Source organism: Sturnira hondurensis, unplaced genomic scaffold (genome assembly GCF_014824575.4).
Source record: "Sturnira hondurensis isolate 20B ecotype Veracruz unplaced genomic scaffold, ASM1482457v3 Scaffold0008860, whole genome shotgun sequence".
Taxonomy (NCBI): domain Eukaryota; kingdom Metazoa; phylum Chordata; class Mammalia; order Chiroptera; family Phyllostomidae; genus Sturnira; species Sturnira hondurensis.
Window position 1 is genome coordinate 3,983,523 of NW_028081491.1, and position 11,795 is coordinate 3,995,317.

Here is an 11,795-nt window from a genome sequence, read left to right on the forward strand (position 1 = left end):
CCATTTTAATGATGATGTGTCTTGAAGTGGGCCTCTTTGGGTTCCTCTTGAATGGGACTCTCTGTGATTCCTGGATTCGTGTAACTTTTTCTCTCATCAAATTAGGAAAATTTTCCATCATTACTCTTTCAAATAGGTTTTCTATCCCTTGTTCTTCTTCTTCTCCTTCTGGTATTCCTATTATTCGGATATTATGACGTTTCATATTATCTTGCATTTCTCTTAGTCCATCTTCATTCTTTTTGAGCCTCTTTTCCCTTTCTTGCCCTTTCTGGGAGATTCTTTCTACTGTTTCCTACAACTTGCTGATCCAATCTTCTGCCTCATCGATCCTGCCTTTCATTCCTTCTACTGTGTTCTTCAGTTCCGAAATTGTATTCTTCATTTCCTCTTGGCCTTTGCTGATAGTTTCTATTTCCTTTTTCATTCTGATATAGTTTGTGGAGAGCTCATTGTAGCTCCCCTCTAGTTTCTGGTAGCTCCCCTCTAGTTTCTGGTAGCTCATTGTGAGCTCTTTGAATTTCCTGATAACTAGTGCTTTGAATTCAGTATCTGATAGCTGACTTGCCTCTCTTTCATCTGACATTATTTCTGAGACTTCCACCTTTTCTTTCATTTGGGCATTGTTTCTTTGTCTTCCCATTGCTTATGAGACTCTTCTTGTTACCCTCAGCTTCTTAAATTGATCTGTTCTGACTCCCTGGGTTTATGGTGTGAACTTCTGTGGTAGAATACCTGTGAAATTCAGTGGTGCAGTCTCCTGCAGATATCTTGATGTTCTCCACTTCCACCTACTCCTTTGTTTGTGTGTGTGTGATCAGTTGGAGGGGGAGGCAAAATGGTTTATGACAGAAGGAGAGTACTTTATTATATTTACAGTCATAGCCAGTAGAGAAGAGATAGAAGATCTTTAGGCTCTATATAGTGTTAACTGTAATCTTCAACCCAATTTGCCACTTTTAACAAAGTATAGACCCAAGATAAGTCTCTTGTTGGGGAGGGAAGGCTTGTGAGTAGTATCTAGAAAGCAGTGTAGTTACGGGTGGTCAGATTTTGAGGTAAGGTGAGAGTAAAGAATAGTAAATAGGCGTAGCGTGTGAGCAAGCAGAGTTAATTACTACAGTAATAGAATTCAGAAACCTGTAAAGTGGGCTAAGACCCGAGAGATTTGTTGTGAAGTATTTACAGTGGTATAGAAAGCAACAAATAAACAAACAAACACACACAAAAAGGGCAAGAGAGGTGAGGAAAAAGCAGTAAGTTTGGGGTGAAAGGAAGAAGGACTAAAACAGGAAAAAAGAAAGGAATGGAACTGAAAGATACGGCAACAATAAATTTTTTTAAAATATACGATTACTGAAAAAAAGTTTTTAAAAAAGTTAAGAAAAAAAAGAAAAAACTCCTCCCTTGTTGGTTTCAAACTGTCCAATCTGATTTTTCTGGTTTCAGCAGGAACCCTCTGTGGGCTGGGTTGTAGGCCCAGGCACACACCCGACCGCCAGCCAGGCTACCAGACTGGGGTGTGGGCGCCCGCCCACCCGACAGGCTGCCTGGGTCCCACGGGATCTGGTACTGGTCCTTCCCAGTCCTGTGACTGGGTGAGAAGCAAGTCAAGCTGCCTTCACAGGAGAACACCTCAGTCCACTTTCCAGTAAAAACTTCTCCAGAAAGCGTGCCTCTCAGCCCAGCCCAATCCCCAACCAAACTGGTTAGGACAATGCTCCTCTCAAATTTCCTGGGCTGGCAGGCTGGTGGGCTGGCGACCACAGAGATCGCAACTGAACATGGCCCCCTGTCCTTGCCACTCTCCCTGCACACCTAGGCAGACAGGTCTCTGCCTCCCTGCCCAGCCTAGATGGTGAGGGAGGGAGCCAGCTCTTCCAAGGACCCCGCAGCTGGCCCAATGCTCCACTGGGTGCTGGGCTCCCTATGAGTCCTCCGTGGCACTGGCTGCAGACGGAAGCCTCTACAGCCCTAATGCGGTGGCAGCGGCAGCTCAGAGGCGTTTTGGGCTGGCCGAGGGCAGCCGGCCCTGCCGCTGCCGCTTTTGTCTTTACTCACAGGAGCCAGTCTCCCAATGAGTCCTCTGTGGCAGGCACCCCTGTCGCTGGGCGAAGGCGGAAGCCTCTGGGCCCTGACTGCTGTGGCAGCCACGGCTCCGAGGTCTTTATGCGTCAGCCAATGGCTGCCGTCCTGCCGCCACCGCCGCTGCCACTGCTGCTGCCACTGCTGCCGCCCTTGACTTTATTCAGGGTTACTGGACTCCCAATGAGTTCTCTGTGGCAGACGCCCCTGTCGCTGGGCACAGATGGAAGGAAGCTTCTGGGCTACGACTGCTGTGGCAGCCACAGCTCCAGGGCCATTATGCACCAGCTGAGGGCTGCCGCAGGCCTGGCCGCCTCCATCCTTACTCGAGTCCCCGAGACCCCAACGAACTGTAGCTGTCTGGTTTGTCACTATCTCTGGCTCTTATTTTCATAAATGCTGGGGAAATGTTGGTTGGGGAATTGATTGCGCTGTTTTTCAGTAAATCTGCCAGGATTTTCTCCCATGGGTATGAGAACTTGAGTCCCTCCATCCTACTCTGCCACCATTTTCCCCCTGGACAATATTTAACATAATTTAAAAATTCTCAATGGCATTTATTAGGTTCCTAACACACAGGAATACAGGTAAAGTTCATCAATCAATGTCAGGTGGCAAAGATCAAACAATAGATAACATTCCAAAGAAATCTGAGGGCTTAATCTGAGTCAGTGTGTGTCAGGTAAGGGGGATGCAAAAACTTTGGGAGACATACTCATTTCCTGCTCAGACCCTTATCATATGAATGAAAGCAGGCTTCACAGGACTTTACAAATTCTTTCTTATGCCTGATCACCCTGGCTGCACTGCCCTCCCTGTCATAGGTTTTTAGGCTTAGTGGATTAGAGCCAGAAAGCACTTCTCCCAGATGGAAATTGGGACTAGGGTTTGTCAGAATAGCTGGGGAGCTAGGGTCCATCACCCTCTCTTTGCTGCAACTCCCCGAGTCCTTCCTTCAGGGCCTCCCAAGTGATCACGTCTGGCTTAGGTTGGCCCCCCTCTGAGGGGTCTTACCCATCATTGACTAACCAACCAAGCATTGGGGGCCAGAGATGGATGAAGCAGAAGCAGTGCTCCTGCCAGGGAGATAAGCTTTGTCTCCTTAGTGGCTCACAGTTCGAAGGTCGATCACTCAGCCTTATCTATGGGGAGTTTGTAGCTCCTGAAACCAGGCAGGGTGGTTCCCCACAATGATCTCAATAAAGGCCCATTGAGGAAAAGGCTTTTAGCCATTCTCCTTTGAAAGACTGGCCACCTTGCATCCCCACACAGATCACCTTTTGGTAGCCTTATTCTCATCCATGGCGGCCACGGGGGCTCTGCAGGTGGAGCCTGCCCACAATTATGAAGAGGAGAGAACTGAAAAGGGAGCTCCCCGATTTTGTGTATGAGCTGACACGTGTTTGTGCTTAGCCCAGTGCTGATTAATAGCACTTTGAAAACGAACCAACATTGGCATAGATGTATGGAACAGACTGACAGCTGGGGAGGAAGAGAGAACCCGACTGGAAAAAAGTAGGTAAAGGTAATAGTCAAAAATATATACAAGATTTGTCCAAAAGGAATCAAGCCCCCTATGTAATATGAAAAATAGAGACATTTATTGAAGAAGATACAAGATACAGGAAACACTGTACATAGGACAATGACTCCTCAGTTCCCTTCAAAGTAGGCACCTTGGGACCTCACACAGTTCTCCCCATCGCCACAAGCTGCCCTGTCATATTTTCCTAAATCCCATCTACTTTCTGAAATTTCTTCCCTTTCAGAGGTGATTTGAGTTTTGAGAAAAGCCAGAAGTTGCAGAGTGCCAAATCTGGGCTGTAGAGAGGCTGAATCACCTGGATGATTTGATGTTTCACCAAAAAATTCTGCACGAGAAGTGATGCACGAGAGGGTGCATTGTGGTAACTCAACTGCAGCCTCCTGAATCATCCAAATAGTTTCCGCAGAGGAATGTTCAAGCTTAACACAAAATTTGATGCAGAGTCATTGCTCTACTTGCTCAGTCATTTTGGATGCAATGGCCACACAGTACACATGCTCACTCAATGGCATCTACCACCCGTACTGACTGGTACAGTGAAGTCATCATTATTCATTAATGGACATTACAGTACACTTTCCTCAGCTGCCAGGTTACATTGATGTCACGCAAACTATTCTCATTATATTAACAATGGTTGGACTTTATCTGGACAGACCTCACTATATGCATGACTAATGGACATGGACAGTGGTGATGTGATGGCCTGAGGGAGGTGGGCAGCAGGGGCTGGGTGGAGGTAGGAAAAGGGGGAAAAAGTGGGGACAACTGTAGTAGTGTAAGTAATAAAAAATTGATGAATTGAGATGAAAGGAAAGAAGAAAAAGAAAAAAGAAAATGAACTAACATTGGAAGAACCACCAACAGAGGGCAAGACAGGATTTACGGTATGATACTAACTAGGGTGATTGCCTGCTAAAAGAAGAAAATCAACATCTACCAGAGTGCCTTTTTCAGAAGTTTAGCACACAGAATCTCCCAACATACACCAAATAGTCTTTGCTTTGCACAGCAGCATGAAACCATAAAAAGTGATTATGCAAACTAAAACTGTGCCATGCTATCTGAATAATCAATGGGTAAAAATGATTTTCTGTGACTTTTAGAATTTCATCAAAACATTAAAAATTCATTCTGGCAGTTATAAATGTATAGGAAAATGAGCAAAATAGTAAAATTAAAATTTATTTTGTACACTGTAATTGAAAACATTAGCAACACATTAGATAATTAAAATGTTATTCATCTTTGTGAAAAACTTAGCAAAAGTCATTTAACAGTGCTTCATGTTTTATCATTATTTGACTCTATGTGTCATATTGCTTTTTTATGTTTGGCTCAGTTTCTAACATTTTCTCCTTTGGAGGCAGGATAGTAGAATCAGATAGTTGAATTTACCAAGTGGTAGAATTTTAAAAATGCCATTTTTCAACCCCCAAATGAAATATATGATTTAGGTAACAGTCATGCTTGGACAAAACTTCTAGATCAAGCTGCCAACTGCTGAAGTGTCAGGTTGCAGAAAGTCAGTGAGGGAAGGTGGTCTAAATGTTGGAGAAAAGCAGGTACACAAGCAGCCTGAGGCAACGGTTGGGGTTCAATGAGGCCCAAAGGAGTGGGGGCAGGTTGGTTATCTGAGTCTCCTAGATCAAAATGTTGGTAGCAGGAACCACAGCAGAGGAGAAGCCACTGTCAGTGAAGCCAGTAACAGATACAGAGTTCAGTTACTCTTTCTGTGGCTGACGGTCTCCTTACTGTCAAACTCTGGTGTTGTTGGAAGGGAGGAATTTGGAGGGGCCCAGACACAGAATGAGGCCATGCTTGCTTCTGTTCCAAATTGCATTGAAAATGGATTCTCTCGATCCTGTGAAATGTGAAATGTCCCTAGCAATTTCTTTTCTGATGCCCTTAATGTCTCAGCTGCCGCAGTAATCTCCTCACATAAGATTGCTTGTCCCAGCAAACACAGATTTAGATTCTGTACTCAGTCTTTAGGCTTACAATTTCACCTTAAGCTCATGGAGTAGATGTGAGAATTAAACATGTTTAAGCTTGTAAATGTTGAACACATATCTGGGCCTCGTGAGGGAAAGATCCACTTCCAAGCTCTCTCCGTTTCTGCTGGCAGAATTTACGGTATGTTCTCAAAGCTGAAAGACTGACATCTGGGCATTCTTGCTTGCTACTGGTTTCGAATTAGCCTCAGTTCCTGGAGGCTGTTCTCAGGTCTTTGCATCAGGCCCCCTCCATAGTCTGTTTACACAGTCTAGGCCATTTGATGTTGTCTTACAGATCCCTGACTCTGTTCACCTTGTTTTATCCTTTTTGTCAGTGTTCCTAAGCTTGGTTAATTTTTACTGATCTGCCTTCAATTTGCTGACTCTTCTTTATTTCCATTCTGCTATGAGAGAGAAAGAGAGAGACTGAGAATATATAGGAATTTCCCCCCTTCAATCTCTTAAGCTCACAAAAGCCCCATTTCCTGGTCTCCTTTGGCCAGAAAGACAAGTTTTTGTTGCATGTGCCAACTGAGGAGTTCTGTGACAGGGGCCACTTTCAGGTCAAAGCTAGAAGAGTTAAGAGAACAAAAATCTGGAAAACTCATTCTTGTGTACATCACTTCTAATTTTGACTTCCCCAATAATATGCCTGCCATTATTTATTTTTCAGAGTCTCCGGGGAGCTGATATATAATTTTGTCCAGAAATTTTAGATGTAGTGAGTGGAATAACCTGTATTGTGCTAACTCTATCTTGGTCAGCACAAGAAGTCCTAATACTTTAAAAATCTTATTAAAACATAAGCTTGAGTTTATTTTATATTTTAAGGTAACCAGTTTTTTTTTTGAGTGGGTTTAGCATTCTTTTTTATTTCCTTCTCTAGCAACAGGGAGTTTTAGAACACTTTGTTTGGCAAATAAAGACCATACATTACAGTCTTTTATTACCAAATGAGAAACTCCCAAACTATAACTTCACTTCGCATGCTCCCTGATTTAACAGAACTTAGCTTTAGCATTTCTTAAAGATGTTTTTGAAATTTTTTAAAATTTCTCAAAGTATTACACTACTGCATTTTTGAACCCCAAATTGGGGTTCAATTTAAATATACTGCTGTACATTTAGATTTGGCATAAGGTTATAAAAATAAACTTGTCACTGCTCAATTCAAAACACTATTTATATGAAGCAAACCTTATTAAGAAAAAATATTTGGGGGGAGTTTTTATAATCAGCTTAAAATCATGTCTATTTTCTTTGGTTTAAATGTTGGGGAAAAGATTTAGCTTATTTCAATTAAAAAGAATCTTCATAAGCAAAAATTGGTTTAAAGTCAAATCAAACAAGTATGCAAATTTTAATAAGAAATGTTTGATTTAAAAACATATATTTTCTACCTTGCTACAGTTTAAATACAGACAAAATTAAACAGTTGCCAGTAATACAGCATAAGAAATGGTATCTTTAGTCATTTGAAGAGCGAGAGTGTGTGGAAGTTCTGACCAGCTCTTTTTTTAGTACGCCATAGAAAGGAAGAGCTAGTTAACCTGTTGCTAAGCAACAATGCCTCATGGACCAGAACTTCTGGAAACCAAAGAGAGGGTTACGGGTATGAATTGTCCAAATTCACAAAGAGAAAAAAAGGGTGCAGTATACAAATGAATAGAGATCTGGGAAACTACCTTTTGAAAAGCAAGCAAAGGCAATTCAAATAAGTATTTGAGAAATAAACCAAAGATCCAGTTCTCAAGTTGCTCCATGCACACAACATGCTCTGAACTCTAAGGAGTTCTGCATGTATAAGGGTCAAAAGGTTAACCACAAAATAACTCAATAAAATTAAAGCAGAAATAATAATAAAGTGAATTTTTATTAACACACTTAAGGCACTTTTAAAAATGATGCCTCTCATAAAAAGTAAAAGAAAATCAACACTAAAATTTCACTGAGGTTGTTGACTTTCAAATCTGAAGCACAAAGAATTCAGCAAAATCAAATGAAAAGATTAGCATTTTTATAGATTTTCGAATTGGATTTACTCTGCAATTAAATTGCTAATACTATAGGAAGTATTTAAAGAAAAAATGAACACTCCTGTTTTACCTCAGTTGTGAAGAAATTACAATTTTTATTTCTCTTTAGAATATCTTAGTTATGTAAATAGAGATGGTTTTCAAGCAGAATCACCAAGTAGTCTTTGGCGCATTGTGTTTCTAAACCTGGAGAAAATATTGAATTGAAAACCAGGAGAATAGTTGGAATGGGAAACACCATTATCTCAAATCCTATGGTTACCAAATAATGTTCTTTCCACTTTTTGTGATTTTATTTAAATTCTTTGCAGCTTTATTTAGGTAAAGTTGCAATATATTCAGTGTTCAACATGACGATTTGATAATATGATACACTACATATACACTGTGGAAGGATTCCCTTAATCACATCCATCACCTCACATAGTAACCTTTTGTGGGGTTGGAGGGTGGTTGGTGTGCTAATGCTGAAGATTACTGTCTTGCAAATTCTAGTTATACAATACAGTATTATCAATTGTAGTCATATGCTATATATTAGATTCTCAGAACTTATTCATCTTATAACTGAGTTTGCAGTCTTTTATTAATTTATCTCAATTTACCCCACCCTTCTGGCACCTGGTAACCACCAATCTACTCTCTGCTTCTATGAATTCAACTTTTTTTAAGATTTCACATGTAAGTGATACTATACACTGTTGGTCTTTCTCTGCCTGGCTTTTTACTTAGTATAATGCCCTCCAGTTTCATCCATGTTGTAAAAATGGAAGACTTTTTTTGTACAGCTAAATAATCTGGAAAGTAAACTATCTGCCTGAGGTTTATGAGCTGCTCTAGAAAATTAATTGAATCTCAGGAAAGGTTTGTAAGAACCTCCAATTTAAAGTCCAACAGTCAGAAGTACAGGTGACAACTTGGAAGTATGATTAGCATCTGAGGTGGGTGAAGGACAATCTTGTGTCAGAACTGAGTTTAAAATGTGGAACACCAAGCTTGTGTCACAGAATCACTTAGTGTGTGGAAAATCCACATGCTTGGTTTCTGAAGTGAGTGATGGTGTAGTGAAGTAGTGAGAGTAGAGGTAACAAGCACAAAAAGTGAGTTCTATCTCCAGACCTTGGGTATGTTGTGGCCTTTACATGTCTGAAGTTCGTAAGAGTCTTATCTCTACTTTTTGCAGGGGCCTCAGCTGTTCTATTGCTTTCCTCAATAGTAGCCTCTTTCCCCAGATCTGTAGATGCTGGAGGGCATTGCAAACCAAACCCTCTGCTTCCTGTAGATTGCCCCGATTTGAGAGGCAGGCAGTGTTGCTTTTGGCCATTTGTGTTCTTGAGTTTACAAGCCATCCCCAACAAGTTAGATCATTTTGTATTCAATCTGCTATGCTCTCTCTGAGGGGAGTTTGTGTGACTGGTATGTATATTTCATTAGTTAATCGATTTTAGTGTATTTTCTACTGTTTACTATTAACACTTTCTAAATATGCAGATATGTTCAGGAAACTTTCTTAGAAAATTACTTATACATTAGAAAGTTAAGTAAGAAACTGAAAATGCCTGACATGTAGGTAGGTTCACATGTAGATTTGGATACAGTTACAGATTTATTACAGTAAAATATAACAGATTTTCTTTGTTTTCATATAATTTGGTCATTCTTCAATATGCAGCATTTATTGAATGCCTACTGTATAATGAGTATTGGAGATAAAGCATTGACAAAGTGGTAAACAATCCCTGCTCTCATGAAGCTTACAGTGAGGAAGGACAAACAATACACCAAGGACAAAACTTGGCAAGTCAAATGATAATGAGATCTGTGAAGAGAAATGATGTGGAAAGGTAGTAGGGGGAGGTGACTTGTGGGGAAGACATCACAGTTCCTACTGTGTGGTCATTTCAAGAACTCTGGGAATACCTCATTGACAGGGAGACAGTTGAACTGAGACCTGAAGGACAGGAGGGAGACCATCATGTGCCTGTCATGGGCAGGGATTCAAGGTGAAGAAACAAAAAATGTAAAGTCCTGGTGTTACCAGACAGCCACCAGCCTGGAGTGAGTCTGCCTCAGGCCAGCCTATTGTGTGTGAGTTCTTGACTTCTTTAAACTGATAAGAACAGATACTACACTTGATCTTAGCCAAAAGGCCGAGAAGCGATAGTTCTTGACTTCTTGAAGGAAAGATTCCAGGCAGACCCATTCCTGGGTCTTAATTAATAAGGATTAATTCTTATTAATAAATAAGAATGTATTTATTAACACTGGGAGCAGTGAGACAAAGGAAAGATTTAGGGTACAAGAAGTAACAGGATAGAGAGAGCATAAGTGGTATTCTGCTTTGGCTCCCTTGGAAAATTGTAGGAAAGAAAGTAAGCCAAGGCAGTATTCTGCTGTTAGCTCACCTGGGAAGTCAGAGAAAAAGGAGGCCTTGGAGACGGGATAAGGGGGTAACCCCAGGTCAAGCTGCCATAGCCCACTGCTTCACTAGCTGCAAGTCTGCTCGGGACCCTTAGAATTTAGGTGGAAAGAAAAAGTTCATGCCCAGGAAGGAGCACAGACACGTTCTAGAGGGAGCCCATGCTGCATCTTCATTCTGAGGGCTTTCTTTCTTTTTTTCTTCAGGTGAGAATCTTAGAGAAAGGTTTTAGCAGATTATTCGTCAACTTTTCAGTTGCATTTTTAAAATACCCTGATGTATCACAACAAGCACATGGGAGGTTTAGGGAGTATTCTTTGGTCCGTTACACTGTTTTACTCTTATTTTAGGTCTGTCTGTCTTTTAATGGGGTTTTTGTTATTTTTTTCCCCAGATTTAATTTGTCCTTGGGTTTAGCTGGCACAAAAGACATTATTTAGGCCTTTGTTCTTCTTTTTCTCAGCTCACAAGGATTTAAGCTATGTAATCTTTAGTTAGGGAGGAGAGATACAAGCCATTCACTCTCAAGAATCCTTGTTTAGGAGAGGTAAGTTCTTGCTGGTTGTAAGTTGCTCAAACTGTTTCTCCCTGTTTGCTTTTCTTGTCTCAGATTACTTATTCCACTTGCCCAGGAGTTTTCCTAGCTTCTTAGTATCTTGCTTCACTGAGGCATGAAAATCTCAGCACATTCGAGAACCACCATGGAGCCCTGTGATTTGGAGCAGAGGGGTGAGGGCCCAGCTGTGCAGTTAGATCAGAGGAATGGCCATAGGTCAAGTCATTTAAGACTCACAGGAGATGCGCACATTTTGGTTTGAACTCTGATGAGTGAAATGCTATTGGGGGTTTAAGCTGAAGAATGAGTTGAGTGGATCATCTGGTGCTGGGTGGAGAGCACAGTGCAGGTGTTAATGGGAGAGACCTGGTTCTTCTTGCTGACACACATAAAGGATTACATATCAGCAAATCTAGTAAGTATGAAATCAGTTTATTAGTGGCCCATTCCCATGGAAGAGAACAGGACTGGGTAGAGCTAAGGGGTGAAAGACAAAGTTTCAGAGCAAAACAGGGTGACAATAGCAAAAGCAGCTGAGGACCAGGGTGGCAAGCCCCTGGGCAGCCTGAGGCCAGGTGGCCAGAGGCCCAATGGCCCAAGAGTCAAGAGCACCCTGAGCCTCCGAGAGAGAGAGAGAGAGTACTTTGTTCTCAGAACCTAAATAGTTGGTGGGATAGGAGGGGAAAATTTTACATATTGATTACTGGGTAAGTGCGGTGCCAGCTTTCCTGGGGGAATGTGACTACCCAAACTTAGGTGTGTGTGTGGGGGGTCTGTTAGCCTGAATCCTTATATTGCTCCAGACTCCATTTGTTCATCTTGTTGTAAAACAAATATGTGACAGGAGGCAGTTAATTAAAATTGGGGCACTTTCTGAAGTTATTCATGGGCTCTTTCTGTAAGCATCAGGGACTCCCTCGTAAAACAGATAGTGACCAGAGGCAGACAGTTAACCAAAGCTGTTTTATGGGCCCCTTCTTTGGGCACTGGGGACCCTCTCCCACATTCAGGCCTTGGGATGAAAGCACAATTTCAAGGCTTTCTTACCCAGATAATGGAAATGTTACATAGAATTTAAAGGACTTCCCTTCTTTCTTGCTAACACAGTGATTCTTGTGATGTTGGAATACCTGGCAATATTATCAGACCAAGCTCA

General features: G+C 41.6%; 1 pseudogene; it reads right to left on the reverse strand.

The window, feature by feature from the left end:
• Positions 1-9,656: 9,656 nt before the first annotated feature.
• Positions 9,657-9,826, reverse strand: LOC118993736 (uncharacterized; annotated as a pseudogene).
• Between the last annotated feature and the right edge of the window lie 1,969 nt (positions 9,827-11,795).